A 23,349-nucleotide genomic window follows, 5' to 3' on the forward strand; every position below is an offset into this window, starting at 1 on the left:
AGTTGTCCAAACTGGACAAACTAAAAAGCTTTTGAGCAACTGATGTAAATATAAAGTATTTAAATATAAAAGGCTCACTCTAAGGTAAAGAAAACAACAATTTGTACAATTTAGACGAAACACACTAGTGAAAACATCATAAGCATTATTTTATATTCAATTACTGCCAATAGATCCCTTACAACTAAATCTTACACACCGGACCTTTAAGTAACAACTTCAAGTTCAACTTTCAAAGTACAACACATGGAAAGGTGCATAATGATACACATAAAGTCACAATATCATCATTTTGATTTTCTTGTAAGGTGACAGTAGCCAGTGAAGTGGCAGTTTAAATGACTCATACTGACATCAGAAGTGAATGTGATCACAAGAGCTGTACAACTTCCTTACTACAACAAGTCATGTAAGTTGAATTATTGCCAATGCAAACAGAGGCTCTTGCTTGGGTAACCTCTAAACCCTTAGTTCCTGGCCATGTGCCCAGTAGGCCCAGGCACTAATACTCCCATTTGTTTGGATTATCTGGCTAATTTGCTAATTTCTTAATGACCTGTCTGATCATCTGACTGGTCTGTTTTGTTTGGCCTTAAGCTTCACTCTAGCAATGACTCAATGTTCAGATCTGAGTAATTAGCTTGGTGAGTTATCAGAAGTCTCTCTTTTACCTAAATGAAAGGTAACAACAGGTGAATGTCTGCAAAGATGGGGCACACGTTGCCACTTCACAACCTCAGACCCTCGGCCAAGGTTAGACTGAAGCACCACCTGCATCCTAATGGCTGTAAAGCAGAATCCCTGCCTGCAGGTGATGAATGAGTGTCATGTCAGGTGGGAAGGAGAACAGGAGGAGGAGGAGAAAGATAAAATTTGGCTCTAGAGATGTTGCCCACAGGATACTTGGGCACAGACCTCAGGAAGCCCTAACCCCTTCACTCTACCATCTGTGGCTAGGTGTGTGTGTGTGTGTGTATGTGTGTGTGTGTGTGTGTGTGTGTGTGTGTGTGTGTGTGTGTGTGTGTGTGTGTGTGTGTGTGTGTGTGTGTGTGTGTGTGTGTGTGTGTGTGTGGATATGAATGTATAAGGAACTGTGTGTGTATTATTATACGTTTTAAATGCACCTCTATCACCTCTTGCACCTCCATCAAGCAGAACAGATGGGAGAACAGGAGAGACGGTTCCCACGTCCGCTCCTCCTCCAAACTCAACCCGTCTCAGCCCAGCCTGCCTCGACCCTGCCAGTACGACCATGACTCAGCCAAAATACACACACACACACACACACACACACACACTTACAAACCTTTGCTGGAACCGATACTCTCCAAAAATATCATGCCAAACTCATATGCAAACAAACACAGTTAAATACACATTTATTCTCAAAGCCACAAATTCACATGCAAACACACACACACACACACACACACACACACACACACACACACACACACACACCAAGTACTTTGTCTGTCTGGTCACCCAGCGTGACACCAGTGAGCCAAATTATGATGAGGCAATCACACTGCAGTTAGTGGTGAACTATTTCCCATCTATCCTGTTAAGTTAAAACATTAAGTCAAGGACTGTGCTGATGAAATGCAGTTGTGAGCTACAGTGAGTCTGAAGACGTGGTCACAGCAGAGGAATGGTGAGAAAGAGAGATTGTTTTTTTGTTTTTTTCCATGTTTAACTAGGACTCTCTTGTCTCAGTTGTAACATTTGAAGACCTGCCAGTGTCTGTAGCACCTCTAACAGTAAACTGACCTGCTTTCATGTCACTGAACCTTCCTGAGATTTGTCAGGGAGGGCTTCAGAGGGGATGTAAATGTCTGAGAGGACATTTTCCAGATCTTTTCCTGATAGCCCCGTAGTAAAATGTGAGAAAACAACAGGAAAATGTAAAGTAATAAAAAGAATGCAAATACAAATAGCCATACATGTACAAGATGGTGGCGAATATGTCTACTTGGAAAGACGACAAGATTCAAGAGCTTTTGTCTGCAACGGAATATAACTGTCGTGTCCTGCATCCTCTACCCAGGTGCCACCTCTTTTCCCGTTGTTGCCAGTCCGACCCAAACTATCTCCTGCTACGTTGTTCATATGTGAAAGGCAACCTCCTGTGAAATGTCCCCGACCAATTTTCGAAATTCTTCCCCAATTTCTAGAGTTCATGTCTGAAAACAGCTCTGGTGAGATGCTGTGGTGACTTCTTGTTTAGTGATAAAACCACTGAAATTAGTATGTGTGTCATGCTGAGACATAGAGACTCTTGAGGGACATTTACAGGTAACATCAGACATGTGATTGATGGGGCTAGCAGTAGTGCTATCAAGCTTGTTCTTTTTCTAAGTAAAAGTAATGTTAGTCTTGTTAACAAAAAGTAGTAGTTGTCTGTATTTCATGCTATCCTCTTCATGCACATTGCGGTCTTCAATCAATTCCTCTGACTGAATGGGTGAAATCAAAGAGTTGATGGAATTTAGAGGGAAGGACGCCTCATTGCTTCAGGACGCTGATGTGCTTCACCTCAAATTTAACAGCCATCACTGGAAAACTGAACTATTTGAGCAGTGAGCTGAAAGGAAAAGGTAGAACTGTCTTTGACATGATCAGTGCTGTAACAATAGTAGTAGTGTAAAAAACAGGATGAACATCTTCACTGCATTAACAGCTCTGTTTCTGTCAGTGCTGAATGATGTTGCCTCTCCATCCAAGGTCTGGGACGGCTGCTCGTCACCAAGCAGCAGATGAATACATTAAGCAACTGCTGAATATATTCAAACATGTAGCAGCTAGAAGAGCCAGATATCCCTCATGGGCTGATGGAGACCAAAAACAGAGCTAAAAGACAGAGAACATTGGTTTCACATGTACCTGTTGGATAGAAACACTACTCCAAACAGACAACAGTGGTGCCCCATGACTGATGAGTGAACACATTTGCTTTTGCTGCTCTGAGGTGGAGAAAATAAGTTATTGCAGTTTTACTTGATTGCACGAAAGTATTTTCCTGCAAAATGGAGCTAAATTAATAAACCAATTGCAGTTCAGAAAAAGAAGCTTTTTACTGATGGATTTGGTCAAAGTGGGACTAATGTTAGCTGCTTCATATCCAGTTAGTATTTCATTTATAATAATGTATGGTAATTTGTATTGGTAATTGTTTTGTTGTATGTTAAATCTGCCACTGTAGCTGTAGTGGGATGAAGAGCATAGTTATAAAAGAGTATAAATACAAAGGAGTTGAAAATGCAGAAACATTTAGACTTGTTAAAGTGAAACTGATGCAGCACTCATCACAGTTACCAGTATTTTTCCTGTTGTGACTTCTCATTTTAACAGTTATATACTTTACTCTGTTCCTCCAGACTGAATAAAAAGAACTGAGCACATTGGACCTTCCTGGCTGTGAACCAATCACCTGCGCTTCACCCCATTTATTCACAGTTTTACATAAACACCAATGCAGCTCTGTAAAGACCAGATAATTCTCTTACTCTCTCTGCTGACAGAGAAAGAGATGGCATCAGCGTGTCACAAAATCAATGGCAGTTTCATGAGGAAATCATCACTCTTCTGCCTGAGCCTCCTCCAACTGCGTCTCTGCCGCCAGGCGAAGAGAGAGCGAGAGGGGCAGCGGGCGGAGGGACACAGATAGCAACAGATCGTGGTACAGGGCTAAAGCTTGGTAGTGATCGATACAGAGTTGGCAAAGGGCCGGGGCCAGATATAAACATTAGAGACTGCTCCGAGGGGCATGCACTGATGTGTGATTAAAGTTGGAGAATCCCCCAGCTGTCCGAAATTTGTGAGTGAGATCTGTGACGCCAGGGTAATTGGTCTTGGGAAAATCAATAGATTTGGCGAGTGAGCCAGTCACACCTGTCAAGGCTGCAGGACGGCACAGGGTAGGCATGGATAATCTCACCTGAGGCTGAACTTGACATTTATATTTTTTTTACTTGACACACTTGACATTACTTTACCTCATCCAACAGTTTGCAAAAACCTTGTAATAAAGTGTGAGCAGGGCTGTAGCTACCAACGTACACACTGAGGTCATGTCCTCGTGCTTTTCTGAGAAATCAAGAGGATTTGAGTTATACCCGTGTGTGTGTGTGTGTGTGTGTGTGTGTGTGTGTGTGTGTGTGTGTGTGTGTGTGTGTGTGTGTGTGTGTGTGTGTGTGTGTGTGTGTGTGTGTGTGTGTGTGTGTGTGTGTGTGAGCGATCCAGCTATTTCTCATGTTGTGGGAAGTCTGGGGACCTAGATCTATTTTCTCAGTCACATGATTGGGACTTGTCTTCCTCATGTGGACAAAAAATAACAGTAACAGAATTTTTCATGTGAAGACATGTTAGGTGAGGTAAGGTTTAGGTTGAGGTTAAGGTTAGTACAGGTTAGGGGTTAGCAGTTAGGGTTACTCTAACCTTAACTAACCTTAGAATGGAAATCAATGTGTGTGTGTGTGTGTGTGTGTGTGTGTGTGTGTGTGTGTGTGTGTGTGTGTGTGTGTATTTATTTTGGATTATGTTGGTATCCCACCTTATTTAAATTTGGTGTATTTTAATTTATAAATCGGTGTGATTTGCCCTCAGTTATTCTAACATCCTGACCTATCCGAACATGGTTATTGCAAAATTAGCATTATTACATTTTTATTTGCACATTAGCATTTTCTTCACAGCAGATACATTTGGATCAACATGACAAAGACCAAATTAACTGCATCCAGCACATGCTTCACTGGCCTCAACGTCATTGACAATGACCTTGGTGAGACAGATACAACATTCAGTGCTGATTGGATGGAGCAAGACATACCCCACCCTCCGGTAGGAAACCTCCAACATGAACGTTCAATAATGAAGAGAAAACAGAGAAAAAATACCCTCACCTTACATGTTACTGGCAATAAAATCATGGTAAAGTTAATATTTGTAATTATTGTGACTGTGTTGTGAGCGGTCGTTTTCCTTTGTGGTGTCTTTTAATAAAGAACCGATTTGTCGCGGAAAATAAATTGTGACATGTGAAATTAGATCGGTAACCTGATTTCTGTAACCCAACTGTCATCCCTCGCTGTGTTCAACATGACAGCTTCGCACAGCCCGGGCCTTCACTTTCAAAAAGGTCATTGATGAAGCAGGGGCACATCAGCATACATCTGATCCAGTGACAGCTGTGCCTGGGAGCCATCGCTCTCACAGCACAGACCAATTAGAGAGGGTCTTGTATCAATCAGAAATCAAATAACATCTCATCAAAACGTCCGTCTGTTTTTGATTCCCGCTCTCTCCCAAGAGAACCACCCATCTCCCCAGATCCCCTCTTCATCACCCTGCACCTCCTTTGGCTTCTCCTTTTATATATTTTATGTTTTTCAAACATCCAACCAAACCATACAAGTACATACACTTAACACGCGCTCACATGCACACACACAAGCACACACTGCCCACAGCAGTGAGGGGCAGTGCAGGTATAACCAACCCAATTAACACCTTAATGAGGCGGTCCCCAGTCTCAGCCTGACGTACTCTACATGCACAGCTGAACACAGCGCTCTCCTTCCTGGATACAGAGCGACGCTTTCAGATCCACTGATGGATCAGCTGTAGCTTCAGCTGTTTTAGAGAAAAATCACTCTTGGATATATTTGTCAGACAGGTAGTTTTAGTAGTAGTAAATGGAATGTGTATCAATAATGTACTACAGAGCTACCCACCTACTACCTGCACTGCCCACATTCAGCAAGCGATGATCATTCCTCTCAGTTGCCGATTATCATATCCCTGTATTTGCATCTGAGGTTAACGTTAGTCTGTATGCCATCATATAAAAGAAAAACTTTGCTTTTATCTCGTAGTAAATGTTGAATGAAGTGTTACTGTTTTCAAACAGAATAGACAGTTCTCTGAAGGACATGAATAATCCTCGAGCACATGACACATCACATCAATGTGTCATGGACTGAGCTGAAATGAGCCTTGAAATTATTCTCAAATATTAAGCAAAGATTAACCAGAGCATTTTGGAGCCGAGTCACACACAGTGCATGAAGCTTTGATTAAATTTGTGTTCAATTTATTTTCAGCCAGTTTAATAAACATTTCCGAGCACATGTTGCCATCAGATTAATAAATATAAAGACGGCGCTGTAATCACGGTGGTATCAGATGTGGTGGTGAAGAAGATGAAATTGACAGAAGATGGAGGGTGAACGTTGGACTTGGAAAGTTTTAGATGTTGGGGGAAACTTTGAATCCCTCGCTCGTGATCAAAGAGGCAGAATGACAACCTGAGCTTTTGTTTAGCCACTTGTTCTCTCCCCAGAGCTGGAATTCAAGTTTGCCCGGAATAATAACAGCACCTTGATGAGGCGCTGTGCCGCACACACACAGACAAATGCGGCCATGTAAGGGAAGGAAGTTTGATTCAGGGCTCTGACAAATTTCCTCTTGTTTACAATCACACATCTGTTGACGGTGAATCACTTGCTGTAATCAGTGCTCTGCCGCCATTTGATCATTTTATCAGTCACAGTTTTGTGTGACTGTTTGAATGTGTGCTCCAGTGCTTTGTAACACAACACAGCACAGGAGGATCTATAGTACAATGTATCCTGCAGACCTCCGTCATTTTCTACTGTGTGTGTGTGTTGGCATTAGATGAATAAAGCTATAATCAGGGCTCATGATGGTGGCAGTTTTCTCTCATCAAAACCGATAAACATCAATGAGCTGCTCAAACATCCTCCGCTGCCATTAATTGGAATGAACCAAATACCAAAGGGGGAATTTGTAAGAGCCCGAGCAAATAAAGCAGAAGTCTGACCCTGAAAATCAGAAAACCTGAGTGTTGGCACATTTGGTTTTGAAGCGAGAGCTCGTGCTGCTGCCACTCGTAACTCCAAACAATAATTCAAAGAGGATTCGTAGACATTTTTTCTAGGTCAAACATCACATCTTTGAACAGCTCCTTTTTTTGCCCTCCTTTTCTGGCTGTTATTATTTTGTTCTGGGATCTTTGCTTTACCAAATAGCAATTCTCTAAAAGGAAAGAGGGAGGGAGAGGAGGAGGCTGTACAGGTTACAAAGTGGAGCTGAAACTAACGATGCATAAAGCTCACATGAGTCGGCCGTCTTATTACCCCGAGAGGCTTGCTTCTTCTATGTCTATTGGTTTTTTGTGTTTGCCCACATAGATGTCTCACTCTAAATCTTGTCCTGCTCCCTGTAGAGTCACAAGACATAAACCAAAAGCAAAGTGAGGCTGTGGGATCAAATACAAGGGACCTTGATGCAGACAGGCTGAAACATCACAAGGCTGTGAGACTTGTTTCAAGTCTCCAACCACCATGTGTTGATGTGCTAATCTGTGAGTTGGTATTTTTTTATTTTGGCAGAAAGGGTTGGTGCACAAAAGATTTTCTCTGTGCTGGTTTTTCAGTTGTCCACCTTACTTTGACATTACTGGACCAGAAGCTGTGTCTCAATTTAGGGGCTCCATCCTTTGGAGGACTTGGTCTACCCGGTCGAGGAAATAGGTGGTCTTCATGGGCCGCTTAGACCACATAGACCAAACCAAAAAGAGATTGTCTGGTCTAGAGAGGCTGTTGCCCAGCAACAGATCTGAAGCTGGACATGATGAGAAAGTTTTAATGCCCCTTGTTTTTTTTAACATGTAATGTGAGCCAGTCAGCTGATTTGAAATGTGTTACTCAATCATTGGAAGTCTTGAAGGTGCCATTACCTCTTTGAAAAACGGTTTGTCACCAAAGCACAATGAATCCTGGGATACGTTGAGCCAGGAAAGATCCAGCTACTGGAGCCTTTGTTTCATAGGGATGAAACAATGCATTTGTCTGCCCCATTTGAAGGAGCCTTCGGAACAGTCTAGTCACTTCTGTCTTTAAATGCAGCCTCTGAAGGACGCAGATGCCAAATGGTTGGAACTGGTTTTTCGTGGGGTTTTGCCACATGTGCCCAGTTCTGCTGTTTACTGTACTCTAATCAAACCCCTCTTGTTGTATCCTGAGAAACATTAACTCCATTACTGCCTGTGTCAGGGGAATCTCCCTGCTTAACGCTGAAGAAATGGTAGCCTACTTATCAGCATTTACGACAGTAAATACTTGTACAAAAGAAGAGGTAAAAATGGCTTTTATTCATAAAAATTACATATTATTACATGTATTGTTGCTTTTATGCACGGCCAGGCTCACAGGCGATAAATTTATAGTAATAAATAAGTAGAAGTGAAGCACTGCCCTGGGAACCCTGCAGACGATCAGAACGATCCCCTGAGGTCTGTGTTTAGGCATGAGAGACCCCCGAGGTGGAGGAGGTTTGTTTTGTTCACAGTTAAACTACACTATGATGAAAGTGTGTCACGCAGCGTGGCACCCGCGGTGATAAAAGATCATAACTGACTATACACCGCTTCTGAAGAAAAACAGCACGCTGACAACACTGGCTGTAAAATACTATTAACAAACATAGAAATACGAGCGTTTGTAATTTCCCTTTAATGCCTTTGCCAGGTATTACAGACTATATGTTAATGAGCACGTTCTTGGCAAACAAATGCTTTGATCAACCCAAGTTCATCTCTGTTGAACCACCAAACACTTTGCAACGGTACAAATTTTCTGCAGTGAAACAAAACAGTTCTGGTACATTTTGGACATGTCACATAAACAGACAGACAACAAAACAGGCTTCACCATGCAAAACTGCTCATTGTCCTGTTCCTGCTCGGTGTCACGGTGGTTTACTGGTGAGCTGATGTCTTTCCAAGGTTAACTAACTACTACTTACTGTGGAGTGTAGGCTGAGAGGAGCCGCACACTCTCGCTACCACATGATGCTTTTTCACTTTCAATGTTCACTAAAAGCTTGAATCAATTATTGTTGTTATTATCCTACAAAATGACTAAATCATCATAGTTTTCTCTCTCATAGTGCTGCAACACTATAATATTGTAAATTCTCTTGTATGATTTTTTACTATTTTTACACACAGAACAACTCTGAGTTATTTATTGGGAGTTGTAGTTTTGAAGGTTATTTGAAAAAATAACTTTTCCAAGATGTTTAAAAGTGCAGTGTGTATTGCACGCATGATTTGTATATATTCTATGGCTTGGATGAATTTTATATAGAGTAGTTCATATAAGTTATTGCACTGGTTTCCTGTGTGTTGTCTCCTCCAGTCTGAATGCCGAAGTGTCCTTGGGCAACACACTGAACCCAAGATTGCTACTGAGAGTTGACGTGTGAATGTGACTTCTAGGATAAAAATGTCACAAAATATGAAAAGTATGATAGCAAATATGGATGAATGACATGAAAAGTCAACTCGAACTCGATCATAACCATGATTTGTCCACCACACACAAAGTCTTATCATCTCCATTGTATCAGGAAGACAGCACAAGACATACATGCAGACTAGAGTGAGATCTGAAGGTGTAAAGCCATTCTCAATGTAAGACACATTTTGATCTCTCTTTTTTTCTGTCTGTCTGTCACAGGAGAAGATTAATTGCTTTGCACATCATGAGCAGCAATGATGCATATGAACTTAATTTACATAGAAAACATCAGATGAGTGTCTTGACGTCATACATCCCTTGGTAAACTAACAGTGCTCGTCCCTGCTGACTCAATATTGTGTTGTTCCATTTCCTGTTGCCTCCACCTCCTCCTCCCATGGGTTGCATCCATCCTAACATTTATTGTCACTGTGTGAAACATCGGCAGCTGCTGTCTGTCTCCCAACTATCTGTGTTGGTAATTTTGACGTCTGTGGTATAGATCCGAAAATACAATCACACTCTGCTTCTCAGATGCTTCGATGATAATCTTATCACCATCAATCTGTGTCCCCCCAATTTTCATTTATTAGCTTAGTTTACTTTTAGGTCAGTATTGACTGTGGAAGGTCAATCTGATAAGGAATTTTAGAGGGTTTTCCGCTGAACCACAAATGACCTCAAACGGTCTCTTGCACTTACATGATAGACTGTAAAAATTGAAATTACACAAGTCATGACAGTTATATTTAAGTATATCAGTTCAAACAGAAGTTAGATTTTTTTAATAAAAGTGGCAGCCCTAAGGATGGATTGGATATTTCTGTATTAACATTTGCTGGCAGAGGGTTTAAAAACTAAAGAAAGAATCAGGCACAGCTTTACTTCCTGCACTTGCCCAGTCTGCTATTTTCTGCTTGTGTTGTACTGGCATGAAAACGAGCACCTCTTAGCTTGACAGCTCACAACAAACCCACTGTTGGGAAATGACGACAGTGGCAAAAGAACAGTGAAGCTGCGTGTTTTCGGTCGACGTGAGCCATTCAAACACAACATTTTCAGCATCTGTTGTGAGCTTCACCGACGCCGGACGCCTCAGCCCGAGGCTAGGTGCTGTACAAAGCTGACAGCTCGTCAAAATGAGTGACAGGTGTTTGGGTGTGAACTTGACCAATGGAGTAGGAAGAGGAGGGTGGCGCTGATGATACAATCTCTGTCTCGAGGCATGAAGTGTAATCATTTTCATTGAAGATGTTTTATTCCTCTGAGGGCTCAAAAGGGAAGTTTTCAGAATTATAACTATCTCATAAAACAATAGGCAGGATCGCTATAACTCCTAATTCTGTTGTGTTTCTTTTTAGTGGGTCTCCCATAAAGGCAGAGGACTTCATCCCAAGGGCAGTGCAGTATGGAAATGGTTCCACTCTTGTAATGAGGTAAAAATTACAAAGCGTCTTTGACCCTGTTCAGATGCCAAGGGCTTTGTGGCTTTATGTGCCTATTTATGACCACTTCCTGGGTGTAGCTGAGAGGAGGGGTGGCAAGCGCAGGGTGCCACTGTGGCTCTATCACTCTATTAACAAAGGGAGGACACACAGTGGAGCAGCACATTCATCATCTAGCCAGCAGCCGGCCCTGTGGAAAAGACAATGCACATTGCTCTGAGCTCACATTTGTTTGTGCGTGTGTGAGCGTGTGTGTGAGCGTGTGTGAGCGTGTGTGTGTGTGTGTGTGTGTGTGTGTGTGTGTGTGTGTGTGTGTGTGAGAGTGTGAGAGAGACGGCGTTAGATCCCTATGTAGTTGAGGTAAGTGATGGCGACGTCCCACAGATCCTCTTCAGACAGCTGGGAAAACTCTAATGAGCCTGTGAACCTGCTGAGAAATGTATGTGGATGTGCGAGGAAGTGTTGTGTGTGTGTGTGTGTGTGTGTGTGTGTGTGTGTGTGTGTGTGTGTGTGTGTGTGTGTGTGTGTGTGTGTGTGTGTGTGTGTGTGTGTGTGTGTGTGTGTGTGTGTGTGTGTGTGTGTGTGTGTGTGTGTGTTAATCTTGATATGTACACAGTCGTGTGCTTTCAAATCTGTGATTCTTATCCCATGACTCGATAAAAGTAGAGCACTTTCAGAGTGATACATCTCTCATGGTTAGAAAAAGCCGCTCATCTTACTGCAGAAATATAAACACAAAATTAAATCAACTTTGTCTGAACTTCAACAATACGTGTCTCCGTGGAAACGCAGGATCCCAACTGCATCCCAGCAAACCATAAAAACAAACAAAAAAACAGTTGATAAATAATATTCTGTGCTTTAAACAGATTGAATTTGTGTGAGTGTGTGTGTCATTCATGACAGCCGCCCAGCAGGAGGCGAACACACATTCCATCTTGTGACCTTCGCGGGTGCTAACATCGTTGCCATGGCAGCACGGCTTGATGCTTTCTGACAGGTCTGATTTGCCCTTGACAGAAATAAGGCTGCAGGCCCTGCATCTCCCGTTGTCCTTGTCTTATATACAGTACAGTGTCACATTAACACACACACACATGCTGTCTCAGATATCCATATGCACACACACATGCTCTCATGCAGTTAAATTACATTTTAACTGTATGAGCTCATGGCGGGCTTCCCGGCTGTGAGGCCCCCTGCTGGTCCGTTACAGCGCAAGACTAAAGTGAGATGAAGCCGTTTGAAGAACAGAGAGTTTGCGCTTTCACAGAGAGAGCGCAACACTCTGCAGCTATTCCCCCCTCCTTTTCTCTCTTCCCCTGACCTCCCCTGACCTCCCCTTGTGACTCTTTATCTTGGGCCGGTTCACAGGCTAAAGGTTCAATAAGGGTTGGATGGAAACACTGGATGGGGGGGGAGTGACTACACATCCTAGCTGCTCGTGTAGTGAGTCATGTGGAGATATTTCACTTTATAATAGATGGTGGTGTAGTGAGATAACCTGATATATCTGATGATGGTGCAAGCACACACGCATACGTAAACACACACACGCACGACTTCCACTATCCTCCCTGCTCTTAATCTCTGTCTGGGCTGCATGGGGACCTGAGTGCACCTCCCTGACATTGACAAAGCGCTATGGGTGTTTTTGGCAGTCGTCCTCCGCTCACCTCCCCCCTCAGCTACCTGCTCGCCACTTCATCAAAACCACGGGCACCAAAATGGCGAGGGATCCATCAACTTCCCACGCTGAGAGATGATGTCATCAGCGAGGGACGTCTCCTGGGGGATTGTTGCTGATGGCTGACATGGATCAGAACCACAGAGAAGGTATGTAGCCTGCGGTACTGCAGAGGAAAACAAGAATAACACTGCGTCAACTGCATGTGCTCCTTTAAACACTTAACTATATATCCTTGACTCATCCCTGTTAACTGGTGTAACTGAACAGCAGAAACATGCAACGATGTAAGAGAATGACAGTGGTGTGTTACCACTTTTACACATTTCTATGGTGGACGTGTGCACAAGTTTTCACGACCCAGGGAATAAGCCAAAGATTAACACAAATACAATAAGGGTGCAACAAGAGATACCACAGAAGTCTTACACTTGAAAAATGCAGGAAATCTGGTACAACTCTAATGCAAATAAAGAAGAAATTACCAAGTGGCACACAAAAGAACATTTTGTGCTTGGATGACATTAATAAATGCGTTTATTTAAAAATTGTAGTCAGCAGTCATGTAATAATACAACAACGTGCTTTGAGGTATGGTTTATTTGCAGTTTAGGGCACCTTACCTGAAATATGCAATCAATTATTCATTGCTAATTAGTCACCAGCAGAAGTAATTAGTCACATTACTTTCTGTTAAAGGCCCTGCACACCCTTTGTACACCCACACAGATGATTTCACTTGTTGTGAATGGTTAGAACAGCATGTGGGAGTGTGAAGACTGTTTGATTGACATCCCCCTCACTCTCCTGTTAGCTTTGTATTCCAGACTGTAAACTTTTATCACTCATATTTGGTGCATTGAAGTCTGATCTTCATTTCAAACGATCTTCAGGGAAAGGGTTTGCCGGTCTCTCAAGAATCTTGCCCTCGAAAAAGGCCATGTCATGATCTCCCCACCGAGCTCCAGATGCAATCGTCTCAGAATGATGAAGCCAAGAGCATTGATTGCTTGTATACACGCTGATCTGATTCCTCACACAGATCCAGTCCTGTAGTATACTGGCCTCAGCTCCTGTGTTGTCGTGCTGTCATGTTAGTGGCCGTCCATCATCATGTCCACTAGTTAGCTTCACTGAGTAATCAACTAACTAACTAGTTGGCTGGCTAACAAGGTCAGCATGTTCAAATCTTCAGGAGAAAAAACTGTGTAACTGTCCAAATACAGTCAGCAGAGCTTAGCTAGTTGACATCTGGACAAAAAGAAATTTCATTCCAAACTCAACTCAAGCCATGACAGCTCTGTTGTAGCTCTGCCCACCTTCAAGCTGTTGTGATCTGTCCCACTAAAGGACTTCAGAATAACTGGACTTTTCCAAACATTCTGCTTGTATTTGTTTTTGGATTTGCTTCCTGTTTTCTTATGTTACCTTATTTTACTTCCTGTCTTTGTCTGGTTTCAGACTTTAGTCTCCTTGCCATTAGGCCTAATTTCACCCGTACCCAATTACCCCTACGTCCCTTGTGTAGCCTATTTAGTCTTTGTGCTCCCTCTTCTTCTTTGTCAGAGTGTTCATTCAGTTTGCCTCACCTCATGTCAGTCCTCTTTTGTTCCTGCTTGTTTACTCGTGTTCCTGAGTTTTAGATTCCCTGAGTTTCTTCGGTCCTGTGTAACTGTTATTCTGCCTTTTTGAACTTCATTCCTGCACGAACCGCCTTGTCCAGGATCGGACATTTTATGTCATACGTCATATATTAAAAAACAAGGTCAGTTGAGGTCTTATCAGACATTGTTTAGCTACTAGCACATTTTCTTGGTCTTACAAGTGTTTCTACGCCCCCTATTTAGTATTTGTTTGGTGGTTTTTCTAGTATGTTTTCTACTGTACTTGGGATTTTATATTTTCAGTGTTTTCATATTTCCAAGGCCAGTGTTTGTGCTCTCACCCTTGTGTTTTGGTAAAAGCCAGTATGCAGCAAGTTTGTGGTTTTAGTCTTTTCTGTGTTTTCCTTAGGGACTACCATAATAACCATATCAGTCTTAGGAATCTTGCACTCCCAGTGATTACAGTAAACTTTGGTAAAGCCTACACTTCAGTTCAACATGACTATTTTTTTTTTCAACTTTTTCATCAGACGGACTGGGATATGTATTTCTACAAGAAATTTGGACTTGATGTTTCTCCTTGACCAAGACTCAGCACCCTCCTTGGTTGCTGCAGCATGTTTCAGTGAGTGTTTCACCAGTCATCAAGGCTGACTATCTGTAAAACACCTAACAAAGAGCGGTCGCACCGGACTACGACGTATAAGATTATAACTGTATACTCTATGTTTCTGTGTAATCTCTCAATATAGCTGCTCTAAATCCTATGTGATGTAATGTACAACACTCTTCCCTCAGACCTTTTGCCTGATACTCATCCTGAATTTGCATTTCGCACTTTTCCAGCTATATCTGTCTTTCTTTAAGCCGTTTTCAAGGAATGTTATCAACAATGATTGGACCTTGTTTGACCAATTAAAAACATCTTAACTCATTAGAGCTCAATAACAGAGAGTAAATCCTCTTTTTCAACATCACCTCCTGGTGTAATGGGTTTGTTTGTTTCCCGGAGTATGTGATATTACTTTCCCCTCTTTACAACATTTCCGCTCCTCACATCCATTCTTCAGCCCCTTAATTGACATAATTACAGGATTACAGTGTAAAGCTGCTACTCTGTCACTCCTGGGCTGCAACCAGCAAGGTGACAGTGCCGAAGCAGGATCCTCACACTGCCTCTCGGTTTGACACTAACATCCAGGAGGACAACAAAGATAAGGGCGGCTAGAGGGAAAGCCCTCGTTCTTACAAGAGCAAATTAACCTGCTGCGCTCAACAGAGAGCTGCCGTTTTCTCCTCCCTTAGCCCCATTCATACTCATGTCTCTCGTTTCCTTGTCTCCTCTGGGCCTCCCTTTGAAACGATGCTTTGTGTTTGCTGTCTGTTTTGAATCATTACAACTTCAAAAGCTGAAGTGTTTTCTTCAACTATGGTAACGCTGGGCCAAACTGAGCCACCAAATAGCTTCTACAGTGAGTTTGACATGATTTTATACTTATACGTATACTGCATCCAGGAAAAAGCCATGTATCTTTGACCTGCTCTCCTTAACTGTCAGCCATTTTAAATGAAGGATTACAACTTCAGACAGGGTTCAAATGTCACATCAGTGCCTTGTGAAAAAATTGAGCTTTTATAGTGCTATATATAAATACATATATACATACAGACCATTTATATGAAACATTTTGAGACAATTTACATGAAAATCACTGTTTTGTGCGATCAGACTGTAACATAAACTAAATGACTACAGACAAACTTTCCAGTAAAATCCTGATGATTGATGTTTATGCTTTCACCTGAGTGTCTTCCCACAATGCCTCTCCTCCATTTCCCTACAGCACCAACAGTGTGCAACACTTTCTAACATTAGCTTAGAAATGAAGTCCACTTACATCAACAAATGACTGACTCCCAGCACAATGCAGTTTCCAACACAAACTCCACATGAGAACAAAACTAGTGTCACCAGTGTTAGAACTGTTGATTCATGAAGGGACTTCACAAATGAGCGTTTCACAAAGCCAGACCAGAACGCAACACTTGGTTTTAACTCTGTTCCTGTACTGGTGAGCCAAATATATGATCTAATATCAAATATAGTTCAAATTCAAACTATAATTACTGCAACTTGTTTCCTGGCGGTGTTGTTTCGAAGCCTGTTTCCTCATTAGTGTGTTTCTCTTTTGTTAAACTGAACCTAAACTAACTCTAACCTTCAGAGGGTGGTTGCTCTAGAGGAAACTGTAACTCGGGTTTTCTGAATGTTACATATGGTACCTTTAAGCGGCACAGCTGTAGTGACTGACTGACATGTTCCCTCCCGGGGACTTTCCGAAACTGTATGAATTCACAACTGAGACGCTCCGTACTCCAAACCTCTACAAACTTTACTCAAGCAGCTGATGCTGAAACAATCTCTTGTACAGACTTGCTTTACTCGACACTTCCTGTACACGCTGAACTCAGCTCAGTTCAGCTTGTTAGCTGAAAAATACTGAAGGACCAGTTTGGAGCTGTGGAGCTCACTGGGCCTCCTCATATACCAGAGTCAACAGTGGACTTGGTGCTTGTTAGGTTGTGGGTATGATTCCTGCTGCTTACAGATGATAGATAGACTTGTTGCTGCACTTTGGTTAAATCTCACAACTTTTAGTGCCTGTCATCATTCTTGTTTTGCTATTAGTTTGCATTTTGATTGTATATCGTTGTGGTTATCTGTTTTTCTTGGTAGCAGCATAGTACAACATAAAAACAACTAGTTTATATCCTTTATCAGAATCAACACAAGCTAGTAGGTTCAGTTGATACATTCATTAATGTGATTAATTATCAGCTTCGAGTCTGCTGTTTAATGTTTCAGGAGGATCATGAACCATATTGTTTAATTTTCACATCATGTTAGTGTGCCCTGCTCTCTTGTGGCCTGAAAGGTGTGCAACACCCAGTACTTTAAAACTCGAAACTTTAAAAACATCCCAGCAGCATACTGTGGGTGTGCATCTTATATCCCTGTTTGTAAACTGTTATCATTGTACCTGTCAGAAATAATTTGAAATCTGCTCCTAATTGACTCTTCACTCTTGATTATTTCCATTCACCAAATTAGCCATTTAATTCCTGTGATCTTTAAAGATGTATCTAATTCCCCCACAAGATGACCAGTCACTCTTTTAAAGATTTGCTCGCTCTCCTTCCATCCATTTATCTCTCCCTCTCTCTGTCCTCTCTCATTATTGGCGTAGCGGCGCCGTAGCCTCAGGCCTCTCACCTGGTGTGGGTCGTTACTAATCATATCCTGGAGCTAAATTGACTAAAATGGCATCTTTATCAGGCCTTTGTTGTTCATAATACCTCTGCAGCACCCGGGGCACGGATTAAATCCATACATATCTAAAGTCATCTGCTGCTGCAAAAGAGTGTGTGTGTGTGCGTGATTGTGTGTGTGCGTGTATGTGTGCATGCGTGTGCGTGCATGCGTGTGCGTGCGTGGGTTTGTGTGGTCATATGCACCATGCACCTGGCAGGAAGTTATACTGAGCAGCAGGTTGGCAAAGAGAACCTATAGCTGCTGCATGCATGCGACGTATATAGGGATTGCCTATGTATGTGTGTTTGCTTGTTCATGTGCACAGGGAGGACCCACAGACTCACATCTAATTAGGAACAAAGGCCTTGGTAAATAGAGGAGCTTGCTGGTGTGTATGTTAACATGTTACACGACCCTCCTTACTATCTTAGCCCCTGACGACCTTGACTTTGCCCCCCTTGTGCTGGAGCTGGAGGTGACCTCTAATGTCAATACAAAGCCAGCCTGAGTGACATGTTGTTCATTTCCACCTCTGCAGCGTCTGTCCCCCCGTGTTGTCACTCTCTATAGCCAAAGCTTTCACTCATCTCCTGTTAATCACAAAGTCACACATTAGTTGCATGTGTCTGGCATACAGTGGACTATGCAGTTTACCCAGTATACACGTGGCACATGTACACAAGGCGTGCTCGCAGTAATTACAGACTGATGAAATTCAACAGGTGAAGTCTGGACAATAGTCAAACAAAGCCTTCGTGTTCCTGTTTAAATATGATGTTGGTGTTGGGCAAAAAATACAGTGCAGCTGTTTTAAATTGAGTCTGAATGCAGTTTGCAGAAAAAACCTTTACACCTATTTGGAATAAATATAACTATGGATATTAGGTGTTATTGTTAACCAGACTTAAATTGTTCAGGCCATTCAGTTCACAGTTTGTGCCATATTTATTCACCTTTTACCCTCTTTGTTGTCATCCATCTCCAGCCACCAGTAATCCCATCATGCTCCTCACAAGAGCTTCATTTAGCCAGGTTAAATCAGTACGATATTACTTCCAACATACTACCACTCACATCACTGAATGGATTAATATCACTTCCTCAAAAGATTCAATTTTTATAAAAATAATAATAAAAGGTGCAGCAAATATATATACTTTATATACACACATAGCAGACACTACAGACAAAACCTTGGATTACATTGTTGCCTCAAACGTCAAAAAATTACAGACAGTGACAGATTATCTCTTTTCCAGTGTTTTCAGGCTCTCGTGTATTCGGCCTGGGAAAGGGAGGCCAGTGTTCCCTCGATCCAGGGGGCTGCCAACCATCAGTCAGCTTTGTAATGATCCAAAAAGTGTCTTTTTGAATTTTTGTAGATGGAATGTTGACTTTTAATATTATTTAACAATTGGTAAAATCCAAATGAACTCTCTCTCTCTCTGATTGGTGGCCAGAAGTAAAGCTAACCTAACATTGCTGCCAGTCTTTATTTGGGACTTTCAAAACAAAGAGTGTGTTTCCCTTCAAGTCAAATCTTGATTTGAAATAGGTTCAACAAAGTATGTTATAAACAATGACACAAAAACTCTCATTTTCATTATGTCTTTAAATCGTGGATTGTTCAGTTTATCGAACTGGAAAGACTTTGTGTCCCTACTCTCGCCAACATCAGATCACTTAGTCATGATATACATTTTCTGACCATTTTAACCTGAATTATTATCCATTACTGTCACACTGAAGACGAGGACCTTTCTTTAAAATATATCAGATTCACTGACTGTTTGCCAAAACATTTTGGGATTAAATATGAATCTTTGGATTAATAATTGATTCTCTTGATCTAATATCTACATATCACAGTCTATCACTTCAGTCTCTTACTGAATATACCAGTGTCTGCAATTGCAGTACAGCTGCATCCATCAGGGTCAGCTCTTAATTAACCACTGGAGAACATATCACACAATTTTAAAAGTTTTAAAAACAAATTGAGGTTATGACATTATTAGCCAAGAGCTAATATCCAACAAAAAACATGCAGATTCGAGGTCACTGGCAACTTGACAAAAACAGGATGTGCAAATCCATTCCTCTCTATTTTTCTCTTTGCTGGTTTTGGACCAGCTCTTGTAACACACCCTGCAAATGTTTAAATAAAATGCCTTTGCATGAGCCACATACAACACGTATACTTAAGCGTGCTCAACAAGGAGGTCAAAATTGTCTTGACACAGCCTCTTTGGGCTCTTACATTTTCACAGTTTGTCAGCAAGAAATCTGCTGTTCTGAGAAACCTCATTCTGCCTCCTTTTAATACTCACTTTGTCCTTTAAATCGCTCACAGTTCTTTCTTTCTTTCGTTTTTGCTCTAATTTTTCATTCTCCATTTACACATTTCCTTCATCCCACTTTCTCTCTTGTCTTTTGCTCTTTTCATATTGACTCTAGATAGTCTGGATTCCACAGCCTACTATTACTGATCTGAATTTATTCATTACAATCCGACAGTCTGCTTATTTGACCTACATTTTCAATCGACTGACAGCTGTAAACCAAAGCTGGAGTTAATTAGACGTGTGTGTGTGTGTGTGTGTGTGTTTGCGTGTTTGTTTGTCACGTGTTAACATACATTTATCTTTACATTTGCAGCCAGGAATAGCATGCATATAACCTCGCTGCGCTCACGTGTGGAAGCTGCCATGACAAGTTAACACCACACTACATCATTCCAGTTTACTCAACATGGGCATCTCAGCTGTGAGGTGTTATAGATGGCCACTATTTCGGGGTGGAACCATCCAGTTGTGCCCTGTCTTTGTCTGTTCTTGTCTTTGCTTTTGTCCCGTTTAATCTAGTTTCTAGCAGACTTTCAACCCCCTGCTAAATGCTCATCATTATTCTTCCATTCTCTCTCGCTCTCCGTGTCCCCTGTCTGTGCGAGTCATCCCGACAGAAGGACGGCGAAGGTTCAAAGTGACGGAGCGCGCTGGAGGTCAGTGCACATTGTGTCAACGGTGACAAATGGTCATGTTTGATGATGAAAATAAAGTCAAACAAAAGCACGAGGGAGGCAGAGAGAGAGAGACAGGACAAAAAGAAGGCTGAAAGAATGAAAGAATTAAAAGAGACAGAAAGAGAGAGTGGGAGTGAAAGAGAGTGAGATAGTGAGTGACAGTCAAAGAAAGTGAAGCGGAGAGAAACGGGCAGATAGACATTATCAGGATGCATGCAGGGACTTGTTTTCTGCCTGGACGGAGGCTGGCTGTGTTAGTGAGTCCATCCTGCTACGAGAATGAAAGCATCTGTATCAGCCCACAGGCATCTGGTTGACATCACAAAAAGCAGCGAGACCACTTGGGACCTGTCTTAACAATGTCGGACTCTTTTCCTTGTTGTTCTCAATGGTAAGAACATGTTTTTGCACATTCCCCAAAGTATGGGAAAGAACATATTTTTGGTGTTCAGTATACAAGGTTCTTAAAGTTGCAAACATTTCATCTTTCCCAAAAGCCACATCACTTTAAAACATGTTTACAGCGGTCTAAACTGGCACAGTCATCTGCTGAATGCACCTCGCCAAACTGGACAATAATACGTTGAATCCAGAAGCCTGAAGAGGTCAGGCCTCAGCTGTAATTTATTTTCCTCACTGTATTGAATTAATGAGTAGATGGCCGAATGATTGTTTGATCTGTACACTCAAATTGCAACCAGTCGGAACAGTTTCTTGATTCTTCATCTTTTTTTTTTCGTTGCCAGGATACTCAAGCAGAATAAGAAAAAAAAAATGATGCATGACAAGTTGATGGATGGTGATAATAACAGGTTTGTAAAGGCCACTGCAGCATTCAAATGATCTCCAGCAGCCTACATACTAGCGTGCCATATAAATATATGTCTCAGCTTTGCTTTGTATGCGTAGTTCCACAGCCATACGGCTGCGCGTAGCATGATCCTGGTTGCTCACGTTTAGTGCTGAACAATAGAGGCCTTCAACCATATTGAAGCCAGTTGCTTGTTATTTATTCTTCTGATTATTCTTCTGATTTTTTTATGTTTTTCATTTACGTGGTTTTACATGTTTCCAGGCTTTAAAAAGTTAAGTTTTTTCACCAATAAACACCACTGAAACCAAATGTAATTTTAGATTCTGCAGATTGGCTTCACATGATGACCCTGTCATTAAGTATTTGAACCTGCTGCATAAGTCAGTTGCCTTTCTTCATGCACATTATTCTTAGGCATGTTTCTGTCCATACGCCTGCAGATACAGTCGTTCTATACATACCTATAAATGTTGAAAGCTGCACCTCTTAACCTAGTAACTTTATCGGATTCTACATATATGGTCCTGCTTTGAACTCTTACTTCACTGCAACATCTGTAGGAAAATAGACTCTTTAGAGCTCATTAGCATGGCCAGGATGTTTCCTCAATCAGCTGTATTGCTATATATATAACAATGACCCATATACAATGTTATTGACTTTTGGATTCATCACAGACATTGCCTTTTGTTCCTTGATGTACTTGTCATCTGATCTGTGTGCGTTTATTTTCTAAGACACTGTGATTTATTACAGTTCATTACATTACAGTTGCTGTATTCTCTTCACTCATGATGCATTTCTTTTCCGAGCCCTGGATCTTTTGGCTGCAAAAAGTAAAGAAATCTGTGCATGCAGGGAGTGCTGGTGAAGGCCATTGGAAAAGGGATAAGTGATTCAGCAGGCGGATCAATAGAGAAAGATCCATGCCTCCCAGCCGGCTCAATCAGACCCCCTAGGGGGCTGAGAGAAACATTAGGAGACGGAAAGATGGACAGAGGATGTGTGTGAGAGAGAGAGCGAGAGAGTATGCTTTCATTTAAGACCTGATTAGGCCATCAGAGAGACAGAGAAAGAGAAAATGTGGATCTTTTGTCTTGGTGCTTTGGCATTTCATTCCCAACTGCCATGCCAATAAACCACATTGTGCTGAAATGAATTACAATAAATTGCACTGAAGTGAAAGGAATTGGGAAATAGAGAGAAATGGAGATGGAGGCTTCTTCCATGACTTTATGAGAAATTAACATGTCTTTGACTTTTCAAGACACAAATATACATATAATACACTGCAATGTTTGTGAAATGACACCGTGTCCTTGACCCAATGCTGAACTCAAAAGCTGGCTTCCATTTAGGTTCATTGAAGCTTGTTCTTCCTCCATAAGATGATTCACTTGCCACAGCAGTCCATCCACTAACCATTTGATTTGTGATTGATTAGAGTGGAAGCTGATGCACCAGCGGGTAGGAAGCCTCGTCACACCACCGCACTGATGTTCACATCTCTGGCTGCTGGTGTGGATTTCAGCACTGACCTCTGCTGAGACGTGTAAGTCAACCCCATAGCACCCCTTTGTCCTTGTTTGACCGTCACAGTAATGCCCCCAAGACGGTTCAGTTAAGTCCTGACAAGCGAGCACACACAGCACAGCCCACCTCCCATCCGCCAGCACTCACTCTGAGATGTTTTCCTTACTTAAATAATGTATCAGTTTCTACAGAAATGGCAATGTTTGCATTTCTCTCTCCCTCGCTCTCTTCCGCTCTTTCTGGATGGTTCTCCCTTTTCAGTCTGAAAATAGAGTGCAGAAGAAGGCTGTTGCTATGGTGATACATCCACTGGCGTTGCCCGGGACATTTTTAGCCACGCGATGCGCGAGGGGATTTAGCTCGCCTGTAACTTTCTGTAATTTCCATTCTAATTATATCACTCCTGCCAGCGCTGTGTGTCACCGCATGGGGTAAAACAGCAGAGCACGGCTGGGTGAGGATCCTAGTCACTGCTCTCTCCGCTGCCCTCACACCACATTATACCACACTGTTGTATAATATCACCTTTCAAACACAGAAAAGGCAGGGACAGGGAATTTGTTCATGCATGCTTGTCGTACCAGTATGTGAATGAAAGAGAGATC

General features: G+C 42.0%; 1 protein-coding gene across 5 annotated transcripts in view; it reads left to right on the forward strand.

Annotated features, from left to right (window-relative positions):
* Positions 1-23,349, forward strand: part of ches1 (checkpoint suppressor 1) — a 151,231-nt gene that overhangs the window by 46,790 nt on the left and 81,092 nt on the right. For 4 of the 5 annotated variants that reach the window (XM_069514841.1, XM_069514844.1, XM_069514842.1 and 1 more), the window contains one exon: positions 10,688-10,762. The gene's annotated coding sequence lies outside the window, so the exon portion shown is untranslated. Of the gene's footprint in view, positions 1-10,687; positions 10,763-12,432; positions 12,608-23,349 lie in introns of all 5 variants that reach the window. The other variant, XM_020091984.2, reaches the window with a different exon arrangement.

This window comes from Paralichthys olivaceus, chromosome 19, assembly GCF_024713975.1.
Source record: "Paralichthys olivaceus isolate ysfri-2021 chromosome 19, ASM2471397v2, whole genome shotgun sequence".
In the NCBI taxonomy this organism is placed as follows: Eukaryota; Metazoa; Chordata; class Actinopteri; order Pleuronectiformes; family Paralichthyidae; genus Paralichthys; species Paralichthys olivaceus.